We start from the raw sequence: 26,179 nt of genomic DNA on the forward strand, positions 1-26,179 counted from the left end.
ACAAAAGGCATACACACCAGTATCAGAGGCCTGGGAAACTGCATTTGAAATTAATAACTTAACTGCCAATGCAGGGAAATTCTGCATACTTTATGGAAAAACTGTCACAAATATCAATATTCTTTCAAGTCTCATAATAGCAATGTGAGATAAACTTTTTATTTTATTTTTATTTGCTATGAAAAAGAAACTGAGCAGATGAGAAAGCTGAGGCTTCGAGGAGTGAAATCACTTGCTCAGGATCATGCAGCCACGTGTAAAAGGGCTGTGAGTTACTCTAGTCTTCAAAGGACTGAGCCAAATAAATGCTCTTTACACTGCCTTGAGTCGACTGTGAATCGAAACTAATGGAAAAGAAGCACGCGTATTCCCTTTAAAGCCTGCTTTCCCATCACTTTTTACTCTGGTTTCTTTTAGGGACCAGATCTGTGCAGTGTGAGTATTTTTAACTCATGCTCACAACCCAATGAGGTATGTATATTGCTATCTCCATTTTATGGAAGCAGAAACTGAGGCTCAGAGAAGCTAAGGGACCTGCATAGGGTCACACAGCTGCAAAGTCACAGGCCTGGGGTAACATGGGCAGTCAAATTCCAGGACACTCTTTCTTTTTTTTAAGTCAGGGTTATTAAAGTGTATCTTAGTTTGCCAGACCTACTATGACAAGTACTATCCAATGGTTTGATTTAAGCAATGGGAATTTATTGGCTCATGGGTTTGAGGCTAGAAGTCCCAAATCAAGGTATCTATCAGGCTTGCTTTCTTCCCAGAGACAGTAGCATTCTGGTGCGGGCTGCCAGCAATTTGGGGGTTCCTTGGCTTGTATCTCTGCCTCCCACCCCATGGCCATGTCCTCTACATTCTGGCTTCTGTAATATCCAGGTTCTTTTTAAAAGGCCTCCAGTGATCTGGGTTAAGGCTCACGCTGATTCAGTTGTGCCACACCGTAACTAAAATAACGTCTTTAAGAGGTCCTCTGTACAATGGGCTCACACCCTCAGGAACGTGGATTAAGAACATGTCTAAATTGGGGTACAAATTCAGCCTACCACCAAGTCTAATTTATATCTAGCAAAATTCACCCCTTCTATTATTAGCTGTGCAGTTGCACGTGACGACACAAGTTTGCGGTCTCATAATTGAGATACAGAATATTCCATCTCCCTGAAAAGTTCTCTGTGTCCTTCGGTAGTGTATCCTCTCTCCCCAACCCTATCCCCCAAACCCATACTCTTTATTGTCACACCCTAAATAATGAGACTAGCAGGAACACAAAGACTTGCAAATAAATGAAATTATATATTGCCACCAGTTCTAAATGGCGCTTTATAATGAATAGCTGAAGTATTAGAGATTTAACGAGATGAGCAGCAGGGTGGGGTGGTTCTCTCTTGCAAATCTCCCCGAGATCTCGGACAGCAAGAGGGCATGCAAGAAGAGGAAAGCATAGTGACCTATTCTGTAAATGGGTGTCTGTCCTGCCCCTTCTTAAACTGGCCCCCAAAAGCCCCCTCCACTTTACCCTGTGCTCAAGGGGGTGTATACAGCCATGCGCTGGAATATGGGAAGACTTCCTTTGCCCTGAAGCAACCGGGAGACCAAGAAGCAGCCTCAGGGCGAGCCGATGCCCCCACTGCATCAGTTTGCTCTGCACCAGCTCCGCGCTGACCGTGCTAAACTTTGCCCTTACAAGGCAGCAGAGAAAGACACCCTTGCTGGAAGCTGGGCAAACCTCTGAGTCTGGACGGGACAAACAGTTCTGGGGAGGACGCTTCTTTCTATTCCAGAGGCAGTATCCTGCTTGCATGCAATTTGGGGTTCAGGAAAACATTCAGTCCATTCTCCTGCCCCAAGGAGAGCATGCACCCTAAAGCAGTGTGAAAGAGGCACTTCCCTTGTGTACCCCAGGGCCCCCAGAAGGCAGGGAGGCAGCTTCTGTCCTCTGGGACCATGCTGCGAGGGCAAGCAGGGCTGCAGAGCCCTCCTTTCTGTTCCCAGGTGGGTAATTCTGTCCTTTCCTATATCTTATCTGCAAAGGTTCTGCTGGCCTCTACCTTCGAGGACCTTTTGGAACCTTCCATGACATTAATTTCCAGAGCGAACTGACAGAAGCACACATGTCAATGGGCCTCTATGTCGAGCTAAGTCGAATAAATGAAGTAGGGTGGTTTTAAATGTCATTTATGAGATGCTTAGGATTTTAAACTTAAGAAGTATTTATTCCAAATATACTTAATGGTTTGGGGCAGACATGTCACATCTTAGGGAATCCAACATAGAGGTCATTAAATAGGGACACTTCTTTAAGTTGCAACACAAACCTGCAGCTTATGAACCCACCAACTGCTAGGAAATGATATATATGAAACCTGGCCATTTTAATGAAATGGAAACTCTGTGGATATATGTCTTTACAGAAAAGTGATGGGGAAGAAATATTCTGAAATGGTAATGTTAATTAACTCTGATTTGTTAGATTATAGGTGCTCTTTTACTTTTCCTCTTGTGCATTTATTTTCTAAATTTTTCACAATGACCATATCCTATTTTTATAAATAGAAAACATTATTTGAAAAGAAAATTGTCAGAAAAATTTTTTAAGAGTAGAAATTCCTCATTTAAAAAACATGGCAGTAGGATAAAATGGAAAGTGAATTTCAACAGACAAACCACGGATCCCTAAAAATGAGGAATCTTTCCTAAATTGTCTGCCTAAACCACAGCGATGCTAATTATTTCTACTACTGAAAAGGTCAGGATAAAAATGCTAGAAATAGAATATAGTACTTGAGGGAGAGTTTCAGACTTTGGGTCTTTGAAAGGTGAGAGTGAGAACACAAAGGAAGAATCAGAAAGGTTAATTAGCTGCCATTTATGATCCCCTCGACTTTTTTTAAAAAAACTTTCTTTTTTTTAAACCCTTCCAACTGAAGTTCACCTTTAAATTCCTTTCTAAACCTTTAGGGATTAAATTAGTGGAGTTTTTAATGCTCAGGTTTTTTTTTTAACATTACTAGGTAATGATAGACTTAAAAATATCATTAGCAAGAAATAAATCTATTCTTTCCTTATCGCGAAATGTTGACATGAAAGTCTCTTCTGCTCCTCAGACAAATTCAGGGACTTTGCTTTGGAAGACACCTTTAATGGCATGCCTTTGATGCTCTCAGAAGCCACCTGCTTAGGAACGTGGCAGGCCCTAGCCCTCATCAACTACCTGCTGGCCTCCCCAGATGTGTAACTGCTGTGGTCTTATTCCCCTGTTCGTTTAAAGTCAGGTATTTCATCTAAGGAACTCACAATCTTTCCTCAATAAAACATTAAATATAATATCGTAGAGACACATTCTTTTTGTTTCTTTATAAACATGGCGATTAAAAGAAATTCATCTACGGGAGGACTTACTTGGATAATTGGGGCTGTTTCTCCATCCCGGTGTTTATCCTGTGGAAGGTATTGATTCTGCAAAGAATATGCAATATCAGAGGCTTCGTGGTTCCTGAGGGAGAATGTGCAATGATATGCCAAAGCCATAGATTTGTGGCATTCTTCTTATTTATGACTCAGTGGAGAAACTGATTGTCAGGATGCTACCCTCTTAGGGGAGCCATAAACCTGAAGTCATTAGAAACGTCTACTTTCAAGATGCCATGGCACCAATGGAAGACAGCACCATGGAGAAAAATAACTGAAGAGAAAATGCATCTCTGGGGTAGAGATGGTGTGAAGTAGTACTTGCTAACAAGAGCTTCCAAGAGCCATGAGAAGGACAAGCATTTTTCTTTCTCTCCTTTGCAAATTCTCTACATCCATTCCATCCAACATCCATTCCATCCATCCATTCCAACAGAGGCCAGATATTGGCAACAGAGGGCAAAATGCTAAGAAGTACCTTCAAACCAATACTCTCTTGAATATAAGAAAGTTGTCCCCTTGACTCCATTGAATAATGACTCTTCTGGAAAGCACCATCTTTGACAGAGCAGGTATGGGGAGCATGACTACTGGGTCCCTGACATGTGACCAGTGGGAGTCAGAGATAAGCATCTTTCTCAGAGGGTGGAAGCCAAGACTCTGATAAGGAAATTCCCCAGCAAAGCACAGCTGGTGGGAGGCCAGTGACTCACAGCCCTCCCTCAAGAATGGAAAGCCTCCTTTGGCCCCCACCCAGCCTAATGTGAGTTAGGAGCCCCACACCCATGCCCTGATCTTCATTATCCTTGTGTCATAGCTCATACCCACCTTCCTGAGATGGTTGCTTTGTTCTCTGCCTGCCCCACAAGCCTGTCATCCAACCACAGTCAGAGGCTGTGCCCTTCTCTTTGGGGAAACTTGTGTCCTTGCCCAGGGCCTGCTCACAGAAGGCACAAGTCAACAGCTAGTCTTGGAACAAGATGGCAAAATTCAACAGCTAGTCCAGGAACAAGAAGGCAAAAGTCAACAACTAATCCAGGAATGAGATGGCAAAAATCAACAGCTAGTCCAGAAACAAGAAGGCAAAAGTCAACAACTAGTCCAGGAATGAGATGGCAAAAGTCAACAGCTAGTCTAGGAGATACTCATCTCCTGGGGTGGAGCCTGGGTTGAGTCTGCCCCTGGATCCCACGGTCTTCACGGAAGATGATTTTTCACATTGGTGAATGCTTGGATCATCTGCTCTAAAAAAGAATCTTTTATTCCTTATCCTGGGAGAGACCAAAAGCCTTTGAACTGGGGAATTTTCTCTATGAGATGGCAGTAAGAGGGCTGATAGCATGAATGTGAATTGCCCATTTCACTTCCACCAGTGATGGCTTGATAATGGGGCTAAGCAGGAATGCCTCTGTAAACCAAAGGCTTCTCTGGAGTCATTTTTTCCTTTGTCCCCTGTAGGACTTGAACATAAGATAAGAGTTGTCTTCTTTTCTCCAGTCTCAGCGTTGCCAAAGTCAAATGCATTTATAAAGCTCTTTTTAATGTTTGGTGGCAAAATGGGCAAGGATACTTGGGAGGTGGAGGCCCTGGGGAATTTGGGATTAATCTGGGCTATTATTGCTTCAGAAGGCTTCTGGTTTCCCACCTCTAAGAGGGCTTTGGAAGTGGTGACCCTCAGGTCAAACCATGTCTCACAAAATTAATTATCTAGCCAAGTTCCCAGAGTGGATTCATATTATCCAATTAAATGCTGTGGGCTTAGATTCAGAAAATATTCTTGGACTGTATTTTGCACCCCAAATCTAACCAGCTGAAATTCATTTCATATTTCATTCTCTTTGGCCCCCTGGAATGAAAATGAATATCTTTTAATGGTGATTTGTATTTCATCCTGAAGATGAAACACTATTACTTGACTGAATAATTTTCTAAATAAGCATGAAATTTCCAGGGTTTTGGGGTAGCAATAGTGAGGAAATAGGTAATGGTAATTTTTTTTCAAATATGACATATAAGAGGCATACCTGACTTATGAGTATGGATGGGAAAGTACAAAAGGTGAGACCCTCTACCCAATAATACAATATAATAAATAATATATAATGTAATATATTAAAAATATATGATATATATATGTAATATAATAAAAACACAAAGAGAATACAAACTCTTAACTTATAGTCATGACATGTGAGAAAGATATAAAGATCAAGTTTCATTGATGGTGTTAGAATCCTTGAAGTTATTCAGTTTCTTCAGTCTTTTACTTTAGGGAAATGTGGTGATCAATGCTGGACTGAACTGTTTTTGGAGCCTGAAGTAAAAAGAAATATCAGGCATACTGATGCTGTCTTTATTTAGAGTTTCAATATTTTATTCAAAGTAATTTCTGCAATATTGTTTTTAAGAATATTGCATTAAAATATCACTTATCTTGATTACGGAGTTTTGAAATTTTGTGCAAAAGGCATCACCTTATCTGATGGTTACTACTCAACACTATGATTGTGAATAGATTTAATGAGGAAGATAGTAGACTGAGAACTAATCAAGTCACTCACTGTAAAAGGAAGTGTAAGCTTTGCAGTGGTCACAGTCATCACGTTATTTATGCATCTCTAAGTGACTGCCAGGTTATCAGCACATTATCCATTAAAGCCAACACTGTTAAAACAACTATTCCTGATGTTTGTACAGCTCCTAGGTATAGCATAGAAATAGTCTGACATATCTTAGTACCCAATCTAAGTTTAAAGTACAAGGAGCAAAGTCACTTATTTATCTCAAAGTTATTATGGCCTAATCAAACTAGTAGGACATCTAAAATGAAGGGATTACCCATATTTTGTAACTTGGTTGAAAAAAAGTTATCCAGCTCAATTTATGTGCTAAACCAGGTACTTCTTTTGTGTCTCTTGGACCTTATTGGTGAGGAATCCCTTGGGTGGCAAGCTTGGCATGGGCTCTGGCAGATTTCAGTAAAGTATAACCTGATAGCATCTCACCTTCTGGCCATACCACATGCTCCACCTTCTGCCCTGGTGCTTCCCTTTTGATGTGGGCAGGTGCTAGGTGTGTGCCTTTGCGCAGTCTATAAATGAACGCCCCACAGAGCAAATTTTGGACCAGTGGGGATCAGGAGCAGGTGGAGAGCCCTATTTGCCTTCTCCCCTGAGTTTATGTTGTCCTGGGTTATAGAGTATCCCTAAAATTCTTGACTACTGGGAAACTGTGCAGGTGACCATACTTGGAAACAGGGTCTTTGCAGATATAACGACGCTAAGATGGAGCCCCTACCAGCTTAGGGTCGGCAATTCAATGATTGTTCTCCCTCCAAGATGAGGACATTTGGACACACAGGGCAAAGTTCACCATGTGATCACCAAGGCATGGATCGGAGTGATGCCACTGCAAACAAAGGAACACTAAGGATGGCTAGCAACTACTAGATGCTAGGAGAGGCAAGGAAGGAGTCTTTCCTAGAGCCATGGCAAGGAGCATGGTCCTGTGACACCTCGATGTTGAATAACTGTGTTTTAGCCACCCAAGAGTTTGGCAGCCCTCGAAAAGTAACACTACAGTCCTCAGACAGTGTTTTCTAGCTTCTCAGAGGGTGACACTGCAGGATCAGGCATTCAGCGACACCTAGCAATGGCCAGCGTGGGCACACATCCTTGAATGGACACGCTCTCCACCCTGTTTCATATCCCCATCCTGCATCCTGGCATTGCTCTCCCCAGGACAGTTGTAGCACAGCGGAGCTTTGCCTCAGGCTTCTGCTTTCTGCAAAAACCAAACTAAGACTATTCTTTGCTATTTTCATGCAGTCCTTTGTGCAACAGGAATGTCAGGAAAAATCAGTTGAAATACTATGCCTTTAAATACCTCTCCTGCCCTTCTGTGGACTCTTGGCATGTACTAGATTATAAGAAGGAACATTTGAAGGCATGAGGGCCTTTCCAATACACATTCTATATTTATGCTCCTTTAGAGACCACCACCAAGGAAGGAAAGAGCCTCTTCTGAGACCCGTGTGAATTGCGTGGCAAGTATTTTAGAGCTGAGAAACCAGATTAACTTCCATCTGGAAGTAGTGCTGCTGGATTTCCCCCAGCCTCCCATAATGCTACATGACAGAGTCCACAACTTGCAGGCAAGCCCCCAGCTTTGGGGCAGATTACTTGAATACAATGATTTTAAATTCTTGGGTTGCTTGCCTAGACGCAGTATGTAGTTAGCCATTTCCCATCAATGAAATGAGGACAATATCAAAAGAGGTAGTTTTGAGAAAAACGTGCCTGTGTTCTAAGGAGCCAAGTCATTTTCTTGTTTATAATGACAAAGGTAAATCTGTGTGGGAAACACTCCTGGACAGATGACCCTCTGTTCCTTGAAGAAGTCTCTGAGGATGCCAAGAGAAATATTGTTTCGATATCTCTGAGAGGGCATGCCAGCGTGCTAGAGGAGGCACACACGATGTTGGCTTGAATCATCAGGAGGCTGATTTCAGACTGTAGGACTTCTTGACAAGAGAACATAAAGAAGATGCCACGTCTGTGGAGGGACAAGGTATTGAGAAGGGTCCAAAACGTAAGGATTTTATGAAAGTGAAGTCATTAGGGTTGACCAGCAGTGGAGCTGAATGAGAACTTCTGCACAAGATGAGGGGCAGATGGTAAGAATCACAGAGGATTCTCCTGGGTGCAGACTTACGATGCAGTCTAAAGGCTCTGGTTTTGCTCTTGTTCACTGATGTTGATTGTTTCCTTCCCTGCAAGAAAAACAAGCAAAATCCACATATGCCCAGCTCTGCCATTTTCAATGGCCATGACAATAGACCATCAAGACTGGTTGGGAAACATCCAAAGCAAATTTCTCCTAATTAAATGGTATGGAATGTCACATCCAGGAAGCTCTCAAATACACTTGGGCTTGGTTTGTCCAGGTAATTCCAATTGTGTGTTTCCTCTCCTGACTTAGCTTGGTAATTGTGACTGCATATATTTGGTTGGAGAATCCTTCTCTCGTCTTCTGCATACCCAAGTATATTAGGCTGAATTGATATCTAAAGTAAATAATGCAGTGCTGGTATCTAGGATGTCACTGAATCATTTCTGAAATTCCAAAACTTGGAGTTGCCCTGATGGCAGTTCGTTCTCCCCTTCCCCCTTAAGCCTTTATTTTGTTTATATGTTCAATTAGAATTGGTGGTGTTCATGAGAAGCAACTGCTTCTGAGCAGAACAGGTCCAGGATGATGCGCCCAGGGTTGGGAGAGAGGAGGGAGGAGGTGGGGGCTTCTCCCCCCCAGGGATGAGTGTGAGCTGGCAAAGAAGGTAGCCGTTTCTCTGAAATTCTAACTTCTCTCACTTCATGTAAAAGAATCTTTTCTCTACTGAAATTGTGGAGAAATTCTGCCTTTTAAAAAGAGATTTTTTTGGGGGGGGAAGGCGGCCTATTTCTGGGTTCTTGTGTAATTTAAACTTTTTGAAAAGTCTCACTGTATTTATGCAATGAGCCCTCAGCTGTTGGGTTGACTCTGCTCTTCCTGTGAGTGCAATGGCCGTAAAGCTCCCAGTCCCGGCGGGGCTCTGAATGAAGTCGCGTTAGCCTTAAGACTGGGACTTCCCTGCCTCGTGACTCCCCAGCTTCTCCTGGGGGTCCCGAGCCCGATGCTGCAGAAAATATCCAGAGACCCAGGGGAGGCCTTGGGAGCGTCTCTGAGGTTGAATCCTGGCTCTGCCACTTGTGTGGCTGTGGTCAAGCTTTTCTCTGTGCCTCAGGATATAATGTGTAAAGCCAGGCTGATGCAGAGGATGACAGTGGTTACCTGTTAGGGGCACTCAGGTGAGCGCCCAGCCTGCGCGGACCTTCCTCCTTACCAGCGCAGAGAACTTTCCAAGGCCCGCCCTGAGGATAAAACCTCAATGCATTTGCTTATGGGATATCAGAGAGGTCATGTAGTATTTGGCCTTCAATGCCTGGCTTGCTTCCAAAAAAATACAATTAAAAAAAAGACATTATTGGAAAATATTGGCGAAAACTGAATAATTCCGTAGTTTACTACATAGTGTTGTAATGAAGTAATGATGTGGATTTCTCATTTTTGACAAATACACCATGGTTATATGCGATATTAACATTAAATATTGCTGGTTGAGGGGAACACGGAACTGCTGTATGATCTTTGCGATGTGTCCTATTTCTTCCATAATCCAATATTGTTTCAAAATAGAAATAATAGGGTAAAATAAACACATTCCAAGATTTTAAAAAAATCATTGCGTGATGGCTGCCCTTGGCCCCAGAGCTGGAAAGCTGTTGAATAATTTCCCACTACTCTTAGCTTTCTTTAAAAATGTTGCAAGGTCTCAAAGAATTCTAAATTGGGATGTTTTCAATGACTAGGTCTTTTTTTGTTAGAACTATTTTTTGCTGCAAGACACCATCATCTCCTTATGGTATGTCTCAGCTGCGTCTTGTCTCCATCAAATAAGCCCTGACACAAAACCCCTGTCTTAGAAATCCTGAAACAGTGAGTTCTCTCTCCCCTATGCGCCTTTCGTTTTGGTTTCCCTCAGATTTCTACGAAGCGATCTTTGATGGAATGAGGTATTCATGACATTTGAAAGGTGTCAATGCTTAAGACATTTAAAGGCTGCGGGGCTGAAGGTGCACCTGTTTTGCATTTGTATTCCATTTAATTGGACTTTATTCAACTCCGTGGATTTTTCTCCTTCTCTGAGCTGTCTATGCAGTATGCGGAGATGGATGGAGGCTTAGATGCCAGAGTAGTTCAGCCAGTGATTTGCAACGTCCGTCCCAAAGGTGGTGGAAAGATTTTTCCACGGATGCTGCTCTGAAGCTGCAGAGGAGGGAGGCATCAAACTTGAGATGGCAAGGGGAAAGTTTTCCCAGGGCTGCTGCAGAAACGGCCACACACTGGGTGGCTTCAAACAACAGAACGCACTGAGGTCAAATGCACAGGTCTAAAACGCAGGCATGGGTTTCGTGCCCTTGGCGCAGTGCTGGCACCCACGGCGCTCTGTGCCTCAGCCAGCCCACAGCCTTCTCCCTCGCTGCCTATAAGGGCACCAGCCATATAGGATTAAAGTCCGACCCTATTCCAGTGTGATTTCATTTTCACTTGCCTAATTCAATCTTTAGCCCTCCTATTTCCAAACCATGTGCTGACGTACTGAGGGTTAGGACATGTCTCTTTGGAGGACAAAATGCAATCAGTTGCACTACTATATTAAAGAAAGCTGTTATCGGATTAAATCCAAGTGGTATATGTTATAGGTCGATTACTTTAGGTGATACAGGGATATGATGACACGGGCTCTCAATGGCAGTCTGTTCAAGAGCAGCTGATATTTGGCCGAGGACAGCAGCCTTGTACCCCCCTGTAGCACAGGGGAGCCTTCTGGGCTCCAGTGCTCCCAATTAAATGTGGAGAAGGACCCACAATAGCAAACCTTTCCAACTTGCCTTTATTCTCACTCCTTGCCAGAGAGAGGAGGCTTTTCCTCTCCGAACGGGGCAGGGCACCTCCTGACCTGGGTAGGCATTCCCATTTCACATCGAACTGCATGGGGCATGGCTGGGTGGTGGCGAGGAATGGAGGAATTGACAGCGTGTCTCTCTGGGGTTGTCACGTGCACAAGGCATGTGCGTACACTGGACCTAAGTCTTTGTCGTTCACCCTATTTAATGACACTAATCAGAACCTGAAAGCAAGTTTTTCCCAGATGATCCATCTACCCATAATGAAGACTAATGATCCATCGATTTCTCATGACAACATTGAAAACTAAAGGGTGCTTGTTGTTATTTTTATGATACTGTTTTTAGGCTAATACCTGGACCTAATATAAAGTTTTAGGGGACACTTAGGCTTTAGTGGGAGTCACATTTGAAAATAAGCAGTGATTTTCTCTATGTTAGGGGCTCTGCCTCTCTTCCCAGGACCCCATGTGTACCCATGACAATTCCTGCAAGATACTGAATTTTAGGAAGAAGTCCAGTTTCCAGTGTAGATTCTGCTATTAATGGGCTTTGTGATATTGGACAAATTGTGCACTCTACATGGACCTCCTTTTCTTTGTCTGAAAAATTTGAGAGTTTATAATCCCTTCAATCATTTTCAACGCCAAGCAATATTTTCTGATAATGACCAAAAAATTGGATTAACAAAATACTCCACTGTCTATGTGCTAGAAGGATTAGACACACCTTATTATTTAAAGATGATATTTAGAGCCATGTAAGCTTTGAGGAAACATGCATGTATGTTTACAAGTATGTTGCATCCCACACTGCTCTCCAAGCCCCACCAAGAGAAGCTTGCCCAAAGATTCAAGTCTAATGGAAAATGCACAAGATAGGTAAAAACAACAGAAAAATAATTAAGCAATAGGAGACACTCTATTGACATTAGAGTTTTTTAGTTGATTAAAATTTATTTAAAAGTAAGACATTTGATACAGTGCCTGGAATACGGCACCATCATTGACAGAGGACACAGTTCTCATCTTGCAGCTGGCACAAACCCTTGGCTGTTTCCCACGTATTTTTGATATGGTTCTGCTCAATCAACAATAGCCTCCCACCTGGCTTCCTTTGTGAAGCATGAACTGCATCTATGCAGCAGGGACAAAGTTTCTGCAACTCTAGTGCATCCCTTTTTCACTGAACTCACAACCTTGGTCTTCTGAGTACCAACCTTTTACCTTCTGAGCTAAAAGTAGCATAGAACTTGGTACAACACAATAGGAATTTGAAACATTAAAGGAGAAAATGATCCTGAATATATAATCATTCTTTTTCTTTTCTTTTTTATGCCTTTAGCGACAAGGTGCTGGGGCAACCAATGGAAAAGACAAGACATCTGGCGAAAATGGTAAGACGACAAGCACAGTACAACTGCACTTTCCAGAGCAGCCTTGAGCACACGGCAGGTGTGGATTGTGCCTTCCAATCAAATCAGCTTAATAAACGCCTGCACTCAAGTTGAGAGTGGATCTTAGCCATTCCTAGCCAGCCCTGTGGTCTGGTTTTACAAAGGAAACCAAGCTAGCTTAATGCCATGATAAGAACAATTTGCCTCCCAACAGAGGCTTCCCATTTTGGGCAACATTATAATTACCATGCAAATATAGTTCTCTGCTTTCTTCATTAGGGTTGGTGAGAATCATTCGAGTTGTTGTGAGGATAAAATGAGACCAAATGAGATAAGTGCTTTGAAAACTGTGAATCCTCAACTCATGAAAGGATTTCTTAAAACCTGCTTCAGCCCTCCTGCTGGCATAGAGCACTGTGCAGGTCCCCGGAGGGGGGCCAGTTCAACCGGCGTTGATGCAAGAATGCACCAGGAAATAAAAACAATAGTATTGACGGGAGCTTTTGTACACCGTCTCCTGCGTCTCCGCCATGGCCTTAACTTATAAGGTTCATCTTTATATTTTATAGATGGGGAAACTGAGGCTTGGAGTGGGGAAGCTGGGCTATGACCAGGAATGGGAAGAGACACAGCAAGGTTTATAAGCCCCAGCTCCCCAGCTCAGTAGTGTGATGGAGGATGACACATAATAAGGAAAAAAAATCCTGTGAGCCTCAGGGGCTAGAGTTATGATTCCCGTGAGGTCAGAAGACCCAAGATTTTCCCCCCACTTTTTATTTATTGCAAAATGAACTTACTTTTCCTGGAAAACTATCCTGGTTTCAACTGGCTGGATGATATCAATCTCACAAATAGCAGCTCTAAAACTTCTTTAGTGGCCATTTTGGATCCTGGGTAGTGCATCTGACCTGGAGCCCGAGCAAGATTTGAGTCCTGGGCAAAAATGGCTCCTCTTGGAGGGTCCCCTTAGGGAGGTCAGTGCAGTGACCCCTGAGGGTGAATGACAGGGTCTGGGGGCAAAGATACAAATAAAGAGAGGGGTGAATAGTTGGGGTCTCTAGAGAAATGGACCCAGTAGGGTACATATACACACATATGTTAAGAGATTTATTTCAAGGAACTTGTGCCCAGGATTGTGGGGGCTGGAGCTGAGGCTGCTGGCTAGAGGCAGAATCTTTTCTTCTCTGGGGAACCTCAGCGTTTGCTTTGAAGGCCTTTGCATAAGGTCCAGCCACATTTTTAGAGTAAGCTCCTCTACTTAGAGTTAACTAATTGTAGATGTTTAACAGCATCTACAAAGGACTTCACAGCAACCCCTAGACTAGTGTTTGATTGGATAACTGGATACAATAGCCAGGTCAAGTGGACATGTAAACTGACCATTGCAGAGCCTACGTACATGCTGAGGGCAGCTGAAGGGGAGGAAGGAGGATGCCCCCCAAGCCTGGCTCTGCTTCCTTGGCTCCATAAGATTCTCCTGACTTTGGCTTGTGAGTTAGAGTATGTGGGGGCTGTTGGGAAGGGGGTCAGAAAGCAGAGGGAGTGAGGGATAGGGCCTATGGGGGGAGGGCAAAATTCGAGCTGGTCTGTGAGGAAGGGCCATCTGCCATATCGGGCACCCATTGTTTTTTCTCACTCATTGATCAATGTCTGTTCACTGGAGTTCATTTCCATCGTACTTCACAGCCCCACAATCACAGAGTTGTACAGCCAAAGGACTCTTCATTTACTGCAGTGGTTCTCAAACTCTTTTGTCTCAGGACTTATTTCCATCCTTAAAAATTCTTCAAGATCCCAAAGAATGTTTTTTTGTGTGTTGTTTATACCTTGTGGTAGTTAAAATTGAAACTGAGAAGTTTTTTTAAAATTTTATTACTTATTTCATTTAAAACAGGTATAAACCTATTACATGCTAATATAAGTAACACTATATTTATGAAAAGTAACTATAGTTTCCCAAACAAAAACGTATTTCAGTGAGAAGAATGGTGATGTTTAATGTTTTTGCAAATCCCTTTAGTGCTGGACTTAAGATGGCTGGACTCTCACTTGAACTTCTTGCTCAGTCTGTTGTGTTATCGCATGTCATGTAGCCTCTGGAGAACTCCACTGTGCATTCGTGAGAGAAGGAGAGTAAAACAATATGTCTTGGTATCATAAAAATATTTTTGATATTGCAGACTACCTCAAAAAGCCTCAGGTGCACCCAGGGTCCCTGGTCCACACTTTGGGAACTACTGAGCTAGTGTAATTCAGAAGCCTAAAGATGGGTCCAGGCAGGTTGGTGGTCAAGCCAGAGCTAGCTCCCAGTGCCAGATGCCTCTGCAGCCTCCACTTCGCTGCAGCCTCCCATTGGTCCTTCAAAGCAGGTCTCCTTTCTTAGTGCTTTGCACCAAAGGGAATTGTCAGTTATGACGGGATAGGCTGGTTTTTGCTTGAATTTCTTTCAGAAAAAAATTGGTCCACCACAATGGAAACTGAATGAGTCTTTTCTGGAAATATAAAAGTAGTAATTAAGTGGGAAAATATTGCAAGACATTATGGATAAACCTTTTAATTACAGAATTCTAGATATTAAAAGAAATCCAATTCTTAGGGGTAAATTATATTAGAATTAGCAGTTATTCAATAATTGTAGAAAAATGGCACTATGTAAGTCCAAATTATTATCATATGGTTTATATTTATTTCAGATAAAACCCTCGTATATGATATTATTATAAGATTAAGTTTGTGCTTTTGCCTCTAAAAGACATGTTCCTAAGAATCAAAGTCAATTCCTTATTCTCAAATTCCTGATGAGAGAAGATCATCTTGGGATTTCTATTTAAATCTAATATTATATTCCATTGAAATTCAAATTATTTTACTCTGCCACTACAGGTATCTAGGGAGATTGATTATCTTAATGTGCATCTCCTATTAACATCAAACGGAGCTGCCTACATGAGCTAAAGGAACAAGGACCCATTAGAGTAGACATATGAAATAAAAGGCAGTAAATGTTATGAGATTTGGACAGCATCCAATTAATCATAAAATTATTCTTCCATACATCAAAATGGTCTTATTCCAAAGAGTACAAATTGAGTTGAGGTCTTCATTCCACACTTAAAGCAATGAAAACTTATGGGAGTGAATTATGGGCAACTTGAAATTGTCATTTGGATCACACAGGACACAAGTCAGATATTACTGCAGAGGGCATCTAAATTCTTGGATTGCACTGGAATTTTGCTACATTTAATATTATCTCCAGATGTGATCTATTAAAAATAAATTAAAAGTATTAAAAAAAATATTATCTCCAGAGGGTCATTGGCTGGGAATCCTGTTTCTGTAATTCTAAGATTTATTTCTGTTGTTGTCATTATGGTGTTTACCTCCGTTTTACTTCCTGCCATGCAGGATGTCCCTGAACTCCTCCTCACTTCCCCATGACACAGACCTCTGTGCACACACCCCAGCAAATCTACTTCTTCCTCATGTCTCTAGATTGTATGGTGTCATCTATAGTATGGAGACAGATTTTTGGAAATATTAGGGTTATTGTTATTATTTTATTTAAAAAAGAAATTCATTGTGATTTGAATGGTTGGGAGATTTCCTTTCTTATGTGAATATATTCCCTTGGTTATTTGATTAGTTTAAGCCAAGGATTTCATTAGTTTCTTGATATAACTCTGCAGCTTGTGAAACAATAGTTCATAGCTCCAGTTACAAACCTCTTTGTTTTGTTTAGATTGCTATGCTTAAATTCAAACATATTTATAAATACAGATACAACTCTCTGAATCTAGATTATTCCCCATCAATAACCAGTTTGAACACAATCAAAAGTTTTTTGTGTGTAATAATAGCTTTGCTGAATATCTGGGTGCATAACTTGATAGTGGTGGTCCAAAGATTCCAAGAGTTAAAGTTCTTTATTGACACACAAATGTAGGAAAATACTGGAAGGAGTGTGGTTGCTGGGAGACTTCCAATCTGAAGGAAAGATTTATGAATAATAAACCTCCTGACAGAGCTTACTTTCAGAGCTTGGAGGCTTACCCAAGCTAAATTGAACTTCTAAAACTGGAATGGATTTTCCTTGACTTAGTGAGCTGTGATGCATTTGTTTCCAAAAAGCTCTAGTATTTGGGGGTGAAAGGCATACTGACACACCTGACTTTAATAAAAGAATCCCCTCAAATCCAGGCTGTAGCTAAATGCCCTGAAAAAAAGTATTTCTAACCCACTTGAGGGCCTCAGTTGCAGTTGTAGTTTCTTTGGGGGGGCGAATAGCCTAGACAAAACTCAGGCACCATGCTGGAACATATGTGCTCCTTCTTTGAGGAAAAGGTTGTGGTTTTAAAAGTTTCTAGAAGGTGTGGGGATATGCTAGGAGCTCTTAAGATTTTGTTTGAGTTGATATGATTGCTAACAAGGAATAAGATAAAAAGTCATTGTTCCAGGAACTCTCCTCTCCCAGTTTTGAATCAATCCAAAACTACAGACAAAGTTTATGGCACCTTTGGATTTTGAAGGAACACACAAAGACACAAACTGTAATTTTCTTAGTTTTCTGTCTCCAGGTAGGTGAGTAGGTGGAGAGATGGACCGAGAATGACCTGCATCCATAGACAGTTATAAACATTGAGTGTGTTTTTGCAAATAGGAAATAAAATTCGAATACCTATCCCCAAAGCACTTTACCCTTCTCAAAAAAAGTACTGTTGACTCCAGCTTATCTCCGTGAGAGACCACAGTTTTTTCTTGTCTTAATGTGTAGTGGTCTTTCAGGATCTACAAACTGATTTGGGCAGGTTTTGCCTATGATGCATCTAACTATCCCCTCTCCTTGGTTTGTGGAAATGTGTGAAATGAGACAAAGTGTGCAAGTGTGGGTGAGGCGGAGTGGGGAGTGGAGGAGAGAGGGGTGGCGGAATCGGCTTGGAGTGAGAAGGAACAGATGTTGCCTTCAGGAACGAATGGTGAATATGTGTTCACTACTATCCCCAAGAGAGGAGGTCATGTTGGCTGAAGATGCCTCCTGGTTGAACTTGCTCCAGCACATGGGTTGGCTGGGTCGTAAGGGGAGAGGAAGAAATGCAAGTTCTAGAATGGCTCCCTTAGCATCAAGATGCTCTGTTTTGCTTTGATGATATGATGGAATCAGATCAAAGTTGAGGATGGCAAAAGGGTGTGAATGAGCAGTTTGTGATTTTGACTTGTGTCTTCCCGTGGGCAGGTATGTCCAGACGTCTGCTGCCCACCAAGGATGAAATATGCCGTTTCTGCATTAATCTCAGTAGGCATTTAGATGACAACTTCTGGTGCTAAGCTAAGCCTCTCTGAAAAGGAAAAGAGACAGCTTAGAATACCAAACTGTGATACATATTGGGATGTGCTGTTTATAAATTTAACAGGCTGCACCTGGCTGTGGAAAAAGCACCTCCCCGAAGCCATCCATCTCTGAGGTGTGCGGTGCCTCCAGGCAGAGAACTCTAAATCTGTCTCCCGCTGGGGCGATAAAGCCCCGAGCTGCACCAAGCCCAGAGCCCCTGTGCTGATGAACTGTGAGAGCTTGGTACCAAGCTCCTCGGACACAGGAGCTTTCCAAGGCGAAAAACCCAACGGCTCCGGTTTTCATCGGAGCTCTTTTGGTCCTTTCTCTCCTTCTTTTTCCTTTCCAAACAGAAGGGGGAAAAGCCCATGAACAAGAGTAGCTGCAATACTATCATGGCTTTCAAACATTTCGAGGTCATGTCCTTTGTGCTGTTTGCTCTGAACGTTATAAAGAATCTATATTCCAGAAGGAAGAGATGGATACACCAGATTGCTTCTAATATTGATTCAGATGGGGAAAGAATGAAACTGGAATTGCTTATTAAGCCAGGGCTTTAAACCATCAGGGTCTCCAACAAACATGGCCGATATTGTTCAACAAGTAAGTCGATTGCAAGCGAAGGTGATTTTAGGGATTAGTGCTGACAGGGAATTTATTGCTGTCAGTCTCAGTTATAAGAGTGATTTTTTTGCCCTTCAGCTTTATCATTATAATAACTTCAATGTGCAAGTAACACATTGGATAAATACGATGCTTCTAATCCACTGTCTTTGGAGTGAAAGTGCTTGAAGCATTGTCAGCAAAAGCAGAGATTGTACAGATCCTTGATTATAATTCTTTACATCTGTACAGATTCGCAGAGTTTTAAATGCCCTCATGTAGTATTTGTTTTTTCTTTATTAGAGAAGTTGTGTGTTTACAGAGTATTCATGCATAAAATAGAGGATTCCCATACACTGCCCCACCACCAACACCTTGCATTGGTGTGGAACATTTGTTACACGTGATGATAACACATTGTTACAACTGTACTCTTAATTAAAGTTCATGGTTTAATTTAGTATTCACTCTTTGTGTAGTGTGGTTCCATGGATTTTTTAAAAAATTTTTGTTGTTACCATATGCACAATCTAACATTTCCCTTTTAAATCATATTCAAATATATATTTCAAGCTGTTAATTGTGTTCACCATATAGTGCTGCCATTACCGCCATCCTTTACCAAAACATTTCTATCATTCCAAATAGGAGCCCTGTATGTTTTAAGCCTTGACTTCCCATTCCCTTTCCCCACCTCATCCCTTGGTAATTTATATCCTAGATTCTTTACTTATTCTAATTATTTCAAATCAGTAAGATCATATAATATTTGTTCTTTTGTGTCTGGCTTATTTTACTCAACATGATGTCTTCAAGTTTCATCCATGTTGTTGCATGTATCAGAACCTCATCCCTTTACATGGCTGAAAAGTGTTTTATTGTGTGTATATATGACGTTTTATGCACCCATTCTTCGGTTCATGGTCACTTGGGATTGCTTCCTTTGGAAGCTGTGAATAATGTTATGATGAACATCAGTATAAAAATATCTGTTTGATTCTTTTCAATTCTTTTGGTTATTTACCTAGCAGTGGGACTGCCAGGTCGTATGATAGTTCTATCCTTAGATTTATGAGGACCTGCCATTCTGCCTTCTGCAGCCACCAACTCTTTTGTTTGCTTCTGTGGCCACCTTGTGAGCAGGGATGCTCTCTCAAGGGGTGCTCCTCGGGCAGGTCAGGCGACTTGCCCATGGTCACATAACAGGAAAATAGGTGGACCCCAAAGGCTAGTTCACGGTCCAAGTGCATCAGTTCATCTCCATTAACGTCTCTGGAGTTTGCTCTTGACCAGCATTCTTGTGCGTAAGCTGGCAACTCGCATGGGGCTGTGGACTGAGCCAAAGGAGTAAAATGCAGCTAACAGGGCCAAGTATGAAAGTTAGTCTCAGCAACATCATCATTTCATCAACTTACTCACCTAGACTCTGGCAAATACTTTTGACCTCAGACTAATTACAGGGCCAGTCACTTTAATTTTCAAAAATAGAACATTAAAACAATGTATTCATGTATGGGCTTATACATATTTTTCCATTTCCATGCATCCTTCCTTCCTTTCTCCCTTCCTTCTTTCCTTTCTTTCTTTACTCTCTTTCCTTCCCTCCCTCCATCTCTCTCTTCCTTCCTTTCTTCTCTCTCTCTCCCTCTCTTTCTATTTCTATTTCTTTTTTCTTTCATTGAACACCTGGTAACTTTAGACCAGTTGAAGACCGAATTTTGTTCCTTGTCACTAAATTGGGAGAAGGCTGATTTGCCTTAGTGAAAATTGAAACTATACATATGCTAAAGGAATTGATTTTAAGATCTTTTTAAAGCTATGAAATAGCTCAGACCAGAAAAACGGCGATCCTTTCATTCACTGAAATCTTCCCTCCATCAGGAGAGAGTGATGCTTCATATTTTGCTTCTATTAATAAGTTATTTGTATGGATAAATATTCTTCAAGTGCTTGAAAACAGTTTGCTCTTTTAAGTAGGTGAAACAGTCATAATTTTATTTATAGAATTAATTCATGCAGTAAGCAATTTTTAGAGAGAGAGAACCAATCTGAACCTCAGCCTGGGCTGAATGATAAGATGGTCTAAATTTACAGGCTTCCCATTAATGTGGTTTACCTGTGACTGCAAACAGGTATGTGGAAATGCTAATTTTCCTTCTTGGGACAAGATGCTCTTGGCAGACAGAAGGAGCTGAAATGTCTTCAGAAGCGGGACCCCCCTCAGAAGCTAGATTGGCTCTCCCAACTGCTTTGCACAGGGAAGCACAGTGCTAACTTCAGAATGCAGGCCAGAGATCTCCCTGAGCCTCACAGCAAAGCTCTGTGGGAGCTCATCTAGAAAACAGCTTTGGGAGAGCTCCTGGGCACCGCCCTGAGCTTATGTAAATTCCTCTCAAATCCATTGATTGATTTCTTCCAGCATTCTTAATCAGCAGGAGTTGGAGTTTCCGATCAATGCTAATTAATTGTGAAGATTTAGTTCAATGCTGTGAACTATTTCATCAAGATGGTGCGATCTCTCTCCAAATATAATATTTTATCCCCCTTGGGACTCTCCTTGTGTTCAGGAAGTGACCACTTTTCATTAACTTCAGATAAACTGAGAACAGATTTGGCTCTGAATCATCTTTTTAAGAGTTCCTTCAAAATGTGATAAGGGCTGCTTGGGCCTGGGCTGCACCCTGGGCAGGGCCGTGGCTGGTGGCTGGTGGTGGCTCCAGGGCTCACTTGCTCTGGGGTGCCAGGAGAGCCAATGCCTGGGCGCTGAGCTCCAGACTTCATTCCCTAGCTGGTGTGCACTTACCCAGCCACCGGCCCTAGAAGACATGACGCCAACAGACCTGTTCCTTTTGTACTAAACCAGCCACATCATAGGAGGGGCCCAGTGCAAAATGAACCCGCGGGGTCCCTTGTTCAGAACTCGTGGATTTGAAGATGGTGACAGCTGCCCATTAGTTCCAGCACAGGCTCTTCTGAGTGTGCAGTTTCACCAAGCTGGCTCTGGTGGAGGAGTTACAAAGAAACGGGTTTTTGTGGTTGTTTTGCTTCGTTTTCACAACAAAGTATTTATTATTCTTTCCATGATACATTTCTGTTCAGCACTTATAAATTACTATCCTGGTTTAAGCACAGCAGATGGACAATTGGAAAGCTTTTTGGTGTGAAAAATTAATTTGAATCGTAGGGGCTTTTTGTTTTCAAAATAAAGGGGCATAACACTTCCCTGTTCTTTATGTTTTTCCATATTTTATATCAGCTAAGATTCAAGGATCATATTCTACAATGGTTGTAATATTGCATCATTTCTTATTTTGGATCATACCCTGGGGTGGATGAGAGCTGGCTCCAGATTCTTTGGCACCTGGAGAGGAAGGTCTAAGTCCCCTCACCTAGTATCTGGGCACGCGGTGACTCCTTAAACCAGGGGTTCTTAACCTTTTTTTTGTTTCATGCACCCCTTTGCCAGTCAGGTGAAAACCACGGACCCCTTACTGAGTCCACACTATACTGTGTGTTATTTAATAAGTATATCACACCCGCACCAACACGTCTGCTCATGAATAAAGTTTTCTTGAATTTCAATTCAAGCTCTCGGACCCCTGGTTAAGAACTCCTGCAAAACCAATAGAGATTTGCAAAACCAAAAACAGCTGCAGTGAGGCAATGGGCCTGCCCCTGCTTAAGACACTGGCAAGCTCCACCTCCTCTTTCTGGGACTGCTCACTGCAAGAGGAACCAGCTGCCATATAAGAAACCCGACACCGTATGCCATGAGGCAGCCCAAGCTAGCCGTGTGGAGCAGCCGCGTGGAGCAGCCACGAGGAGGAGCCGACCAGCCCCTGGCTGTGCCGCCATCCCAGCCCAGGTGCCCGTCAGGTGGCCGAGAGGCCTTCAGATCACACCAGCCCGTATTAGGATTCCTAAGGGAAACAAGCCAGCAGGCAATGTGTATAAATATACAGACACACATACGCGCACATATATAAAAATATTATGAGATTTATTATATGCAAATTATGGGTTGGTTTCATGGAAAAAACTAGAGAAGTAGCCCATCCATATCAACCTTTTTATTTATTTTTAGTTGTAAAAATTGTGTCGCTGGCTCTTTATTTTTAAGGGAAGGAAAACAGGAGCTCTATTTTTGAAGGATGACATCTTTGACATTCCTGTAGCAATTAGGTTGTCCCTGTGAGAGTTAACAGGATTTTGCGGCGGTCAGTTCGAGCCCTCCCCTGCCAGGTGTCATTCGGAAAACAGAGGGAGGGGATGGCGGAGGGGCAGGAAACTGAACAGGAAGGCACCCGGGAAAAAAGGGGTGAGGATCCATATGAGGGGACATTGGGAGCCCCAGACCCTGCTTCCGGGAGTCTGTGGGTAACTCACTTGCTTGCCCTGGCCCACAGGTGAGGCAGGGACAAGGGTGGTGCCCGAGCTGATGGCAGGTATTTCCCTTTCCACCAGGATGCTTTAGACAGGGGCTCTTAGCCTTTTTTGTTCCATGGACCCCTTTGCCAGTCAGGTGAAAACCATGGACCCCTTACTAAGTCCATACTACATTGTGTATTATTTAATAAACACATCGCACCTGTGCCAACATGGCCCCACAAGAATAACGCTTTTGTGGATTTCAATTCAAGCTCACGGACCCTTTGTTAAGAACCCCTGCTCTAGGCATTGGTCTGGGAAGGGAAGCAGTACTGAAATTTGCATGTGTGGTGAACTCTCCCGAGCCAGCATTTCAGCATCCATGCCAGAGAAAGGTTTCCTGGAACGCCTGCACATAGAGAAGAGGCTAAAATGTGCCTTTGTTTTCCTGGAGAGTGATCAAGGAGCAGATTTGCTTTCATTTAGGATCCTCTTGGATTTCTTAGTTTCAGAACCTGGAATTAAACTTCAAACTTGTGACTGCAGTGTCAGCAGCCTAAAAAAAAAAAAATCAGAAATGACAACTTCCTATCTCCTTCTTTTGATTAAAGACATACCAGACCAAATTTTTAATGCCTCTTCTTCCCTCACAGAACCCAGAGAATTGTTGTTTTTTTCATGCAACATAGTGAGGATATTTATTTTAGAAAGAAATACAGATTAGAGTCCCTCTAATTTATAAACTGTACTTAGTTCAAGAAGGAAGGATAAACAACTTGGCCAAATAATTGAATTTAAAAGGCAATTATTTATAAACCTCACTTTCCCCACATGAATTCAAAACAGCATTTATTTTTTTACAGAAGTTGCCGCCTGTTATTCTGGCCTTTCACTGTTGCTTCCCCTAGTGTCACAGCTTTCAACAACTTAGGCCAAGACTGCCTCCTTTCCTTGTCTTTCTCACTGCTCTGTTACCTCCCCCTGAAAGAAAAAGAACCCAAGCTAAATTGATATAAATTGATAGCTGTTCTTTATCCATTTCCTGGGGTGCTTTGGTTCTGGCTGTCACTTTCCTTTTCATGACCTGAAACCATGACCATAGACTGGCTGAAATATGGACTGGTGCTACAGCCCCAGGCACGAGATCAGAAGAGGAGAATGAGGTGGGATGACCAGGGAATGGCCGTCACCGCGTTGTGTACGAGAGCATTCCTTCTGGGAGTTCATGGTTATGCACAATGGAAGCTCGCTGCTATTTTTGTGCTTGGCAGGTGGCCTCTACAATAATATTTCTAAAGCATTCTTCTCTCTCTAACATTCTACCATGCTAGATACTGAGGATAATTGAAAACTGAACTGCGCTCTGGCATTCATTTAGAAAGCCAAGTCTCCTTGGATGTCAGAGAGATACGTTAGTGGCTAGGCGCTGCGATGAGCAGTCATTCGCCCATCAGAAGCCCCAGCACCCCATCACGATTAGTTTACAGAATCCAGGTACAGTGGGGCTGACCTTGTGCATGGGCAGAACTCATTTCCCACAGCACAATATTCACCGGCAATTAGACCATGTGTCATCTTGTCTCGGACCTTTCTTGAGTCTTAGGGTTTCTGTGTTTCAAAACAAACATAAACCTTTCAGCAGTTTGGATTGATGTGCACTCACTGAAATTCGATTTCCCTCCAGTCCATAAAAAAAAAGAAGTGTTTTTAAAGGGTGCTTTGAAAATGGGCTGGGTCATCAGAAATGGCCCAGGAAGATGTTTGTTGTAGATGATAATGCATTTGCTGATCACAGAGAGTGCTCTAAATGTTCCCTCCAGGTAGCTGGGCTGCTCAATAATTGCTTCATAGGAATGTCAGCACTAAAAAGAGAAGTAGAGCAGAGAACGTTGGACTGGGTTATTGATGGAATTAGCTGACACCACCCTTGCCTCCCTGCTGCATTTTCTTTGGGGTTTTAGTTGGTCACTTTTAGGTTCTTTGCTCTTCAGCCCTTCCCTGGATTTTGGCACCCCTGAGACTGCTTGGCTCAAAAGTCTGGCAAGAAAACCATATCTGACTCACGTGCAGAAGAAGTAAAGGGGGGATGGAGCCCCAAAGACCCCCAGCCCCTGCCATTCTGCTGGTAATTCACCTGCAGTGTGTCCTTTAATTGCTTTGGGTCACAATATCCTCATTTGGAGAGGATGTTGTCTTTAGGCTCTTGTCTAATTTCACCAGTATGATTCTGTGGCTGTGTCTTTCCTGCAGGATGTTTGACTTCTTTTGATTTTATTTCTGAACACACTGAGGAACTATTTCTTTTGAGTTCAAAGGCAAAATAAGGTGATAATTCTGGCTTGAAGGCAGTGGTTAGGGAAGAAGGAACAAAGGGCAGAATCTCAATGGGATTGTCACCATCTGTGGATATGTGATAATAGTGTTTTGTTGAAATAATGATTTCAACAAAAATGGGTGAAAATGGGAAAATTTGACTTTTTATCTGGAAAACTGCATTTCCAACTAGCTGAATGCCTAACATGGAAACTGCTTCTTGTCCTGGAGATTTTTTGTCATATGCATTTAGTTTTGCAACAAGACTGTTAAGCCAGTGACTGGCTTCGAAGTGAGCACAGGTGTAGATAACAATGGTCCATTCACCATGGAAACTCAAAAGAGGTGGGTGACGTCACAGGCAGCACACCTGTGAACATAGCCGAGCCTACTGACAGCCCTCCCCTACTTCTGAAAGTCAACTGTCACTCCAATTTTCCAGTCAAAAGGTATTCCAATTTTCTTTTGGAACTTTATAGCCATTTCACTTGTGGACCCTGGCAATGGCACATGGTGCCATATACAAGTCATCTCCAGGTGAGTGTTAATGACCATTGTGTCTATTCATTATCGAAAGCATGCGTGATATTGCCAAGGAGTACCCTCTCTGACCCCATGACAATTGAATATTGAGTTTCCCAGCTTCTCCTTGGAAGATTCTCACTTGCCTTTTCTATAAATCCAGCCTATTGACATCTTAATTTATGGTAATACATGGAGGAGTTGAACTACAATTATGAAATTATGATCCAGATTTAGCTTTTGGAAGAATAGGATAGGATCTTAGAAGACATCATGCATTACCTGAAGATAATGTCTTTAGTCTTATTCTTTTCACACATCACCAAATTGAACAAAACTATACAATCTTGCCAATTACATATCTGAGCTAGAAACAGCCTATCAGGCCACCCTGGCCATTCACAGCTGGTGAAATATAACTCCCTGTTGTATATTTCCTCAGTTCAGTTTAAAATGACTTTAGCAAAAGGTCAGATGCTACCGCTCTGGGGAGATGTTTTCATTCTCTAATAGACTGATGTTAGACTGTTTTTCCCTAACATTCTATCTAAATTGGTTTTCCCCATCAGTTTCTTGATAGCAGCCTCTGTTAATGTTCCCTTGGGCTACTGCAACCGAAAATGGATATTTTATCACTGCTTAAATGTTTGATGTAGACAGAAATGCTTCTACATCCTCTGTTGGTAATCATGCTTCAAGGAGCAAGGTCTCAATATTGGTCCTTGGAAA

This window comes from Dasypus novemcinctus, chromosome 4 (assembly GCF_030445035.2).
Source record: "Dasypus novemcinctus isolate mDasNov1 chromosome 4, mDasNov1.1.hap2, whole genome shotgun sequence".
Classification (NCBI taxonomy): domain Eukaryota; kingdom Metazoa; phylum Chordata; class Mammalia; order Cingulata; family Dasypodidae; genus Dasypus; species Dasypus novemcinctus.